Raw genomic sequence first — 3,418 nt, forward strand, 5'->3', positions numbered from 1 at the left:
ACAAAAGTGTGGACAAATAAACAAGATAACTGTGCAGAAAGGAGCAACAGGATTTTTGCTTTTAAAAAAGCAGTTGGTTTGCACAGCAGCGTGCAAACAGCAATGCAGCTATCAGGGAGCCTTATAAGGCAGCCTAATAAGCTACAGAGTTGATGAACAAAAATATAGTCTCCACTGTCCCTGCAAAAAAAAGGTGGTGTTGGAGAGTGGAAATCGCTACAGCACAAGCAGTTTGGGGGTTAATCTTCCCACCCTAACTATATCCCTTCTTCTGATGAAGCTGCAGCAACCTCTCCCTATGCTAAGATCGGCAGAAGTAAGATGGCGTTCGGCGTGCACGCCCATTTATAGCCCCTGTGACGCCGCAGAAAGCAAGCCAATCACTGTCATGCCCTTCTCTAAGATGGTGGGGACCGAGACCTATGTCATCATGCTGCCCACACTCTGCATCCTCCTTCATTGGCTGAAAAATGGCGCTGAAAGTGTCATATGAAACACGACTTTGGCACGCAGATTGCCGACCTCATGGCCGGTCCCACATTAGGATCGGGTCGGGTTTCATGAAACCTGACTGCCGAAAGTCGGCGATTTTTTAATTTGGCCGATCCGTTTCGCTCAACCCTAATCACAAACATAAGGTTTCTCCCCAGTGTGTGTTCTCTGGTGAAAAATTAGGTAATTACTAATACTAATGGTTTTATCACATTCAGGACATTTATATGGTTTGTATCCAGTATGGAGTCTGTGATGCTTCTGCAGAGTTGAAGAATCGGTGAAGCACTTTTCGCAGTTAGGACAGGCAAATGGTTTATTCAGAGCATGGATTTTTTCATGTTTCCTCAAAAGACACTGTTGAGTGAAACACTTATCACATTTTAAATAGATGTAGCATGACATGTCTGTATGCAATTTCTGATGTTTGATCTGGTTACTTTCAGCTTATACTTTTTGCCACATTCACTACAAGGGTAAAGTCTGAAAATCCTTGGATCAGTCTCATCCCTGCTGAACTTGACTCGTACACTGTTCTTTCTCTTAAGTTCTCTTATTTCATCAGTGAAAAATTCTGAGTATTCTACTTTATCTCGATCTTGAAAGTTGTAGCGGCGATTGGTGGTTACATTGTCCTCTTTTAATGAAATGTGAAGATTCCCTACGTTATCCAGCAAATATATACATTCTACTGTCAATCCATCAGAGTTAAACAACGATATATTCAGCTCATCTGTTCGATTGTTAGAGGCATCTACAAAAGGTGCACACTGTGAGAACCCGATCAACCAAAAAATAAAAAGCTAAGACATACATTTGATGAAAATGGAGATTCCAAAAATCACAGTATATTTCAGCCAACAGTTAGGGAAGGCTGTTGCTGCCATCTGATATCAGCCCCCACAGCACTGTATTGTTTGCTAATATGCTAATTACATGTTGACCTAGCTTGTTGAAACAATGAGCCCGAGACCTTCCCCCTCCTGACCTGTGAATGAGGAGGGAAACTTAAATATCAGGGAGGTGAGACATAGATCAGTCCTGTGTGGAATGATAATGTGTTCACAGCATCTCCCAGAGAAAGAAGAGTATATGGACTATGCTTTCCTCTGTCTGCTGGATTGTTGGACATTTTATCCTGTTACTGAACTACATTCGTGTTCTTGTCTATTTTATCCTTTGTGTGGTGGATCGTATATGGACCTTTCGTATTTTTGCCTAAATAAAGGTCTTGGAATTGTTTACTACTCTAGCTCTGTTGATTATGTGATACTGGAGAAGGACCCCGTGACAACTGGTGGCAAGCAGTAGGATCAACAGAGTAACCTTAACCTAATGGAGAACCACACACAGATTGAGTACAGAAAGTGGACTGTATCCAGTTTACAGGAGAGAGCCAGAGACGTGAGCTTGAACTACCAGGAACTGACCAAAGAGGCCTTAATTGACCTACTGGTGGGTGCCAGCCCGGCCACCTCCTCCCATATGTCTGAAGGACGAGCACTGGAGACGAGGACAACCACCCCAAAAAGCCAGTGGGTGGTGTGGTACGAAGAAGAGATGGCGGTTCTGGGCCCAGGCATCTCTCAGGAGTTCAAGGAGGAGGCTGCCCACCGGGCACAGCGGAGACAAGAAACAATGGAGCTTAAAAGAGGGAGTAACACAATGTGGAATGTAAACCCAATGATCCGGGAGCCTGTACGGATCACCCGGACAGAGTTTAAGCCATTTGATGAGGTTTCCGGAGATGTGGAGGGGTTCTTCAAGGAGTTTGAGCAGCAGTGTGTTGTGATGGAGGCTGGATGCATTTGTTAGTGGGACTCCTGAACGGTAGCCTGGTGGAGGCTTACCGAACCATTGACTCACAGTGGAATCGGGATTATAACATTGTAAAGCAGACTATCTTGGATTACCATGCTCTCAACCCAGACTCATATAGGGCCAAGTTCTGATACCTCTCATGCACTACGAGTGGATCGTTTAGGATGTATGCACATAAGATGTCCCAGGCATGTCGGAGATGGCTGGAAGCAGAAAACGCCTTTACTGTGGAAGATGTTATACAGGCATTCCTTATAGAACAATTTCTTGCCAAGTGCCCTGCAGAGGTACGGGAATGGGTCTGGGAGTGCACACCATGGATAGAGCTGCAGCCCTGGCCAATGAAGCCCTTACTATCCAACTGCAATAGAGGAGGCTTCTGAACAATGAACCATGGCCTTCTCCTGCACCCTGTTCCCCTCCGATTATATCTGCCCTTCCACCTAGTTGCAAGCCAATGACAATCACGCCTCACAATCCTGGCCCCCAACAGTTCCGACCACGAACTGGGGGTATCAAAGAGAGATGTTATGGGTGTGGGCAACCTGGACATTTGCAGTCTGGCTGTCCCTCAAGGACTCGGAGGGAGCCCCACCTCCTCCAGTACATCTTGCGCACTCCATCCCGCCTGAGGAAGAGCTACCACCACCCCCACCAGAATGGACCACCGACCACGGCACCATAGATACCCCTCCTGGAGTGTACGGACTCCGGCCTTTGTCCATCAGAAATACAGAGCAACGGCATTGCCACCTGCAGGATGTCTAAATTAATGGATAAAAAAGTGTCTGGATTTAGAGACACGGGGGCATTCCTGACTATCGCTGACCCCCGTGTTGTTCGACTCGAGGCAATTCACCAGGGCCCGGGAATTCCCATTGTCCTGGTGGGGGGTGTCCGAAAATATATACAGCGAGCGTTGGTGCGTTTGGATTATGGTTTTGGAGAAAAACTATGTTGGATTGGAGGACTTCCTGCAGATATCCTCCTTGGAAATGACATTGGGGAGTTACACAGTCATTTAGTGGGAGCAGAAGTTCCGTGGGCCTCTCACTCTTCTGAAAGAACAATTGGAGGGAGATATCGCAGATACCGGAATGCCCAT

General features: G+C 46.4%; 1 pseudogene; it reads right to left on the reverse strand.

Moving 5' to 3' along the window:
• Positions 1 to 621: 621 nt before the first annotated feature.
• LOC143797405 (uncharacterized) lies at positions 622 to 3,418 on the reverse strand (annotated as a pseudogene).

Source organism: Ranitomeya variabilis, chromosome 1 (assembly GCF_051348905.1).
Source record: "Ranitomeya variabilis isolate aRanVar5 chromosome 1, aRanVar5.hap1, whole genome shotgun sequence".
In the NCBI taxonomy this organism is placed as follows: Eukaryota; Metazoa; Chordata; class Amphibia; order Anura; family Dendrobatidae; genus Ranitomeya; species Ranitomeya variabilis.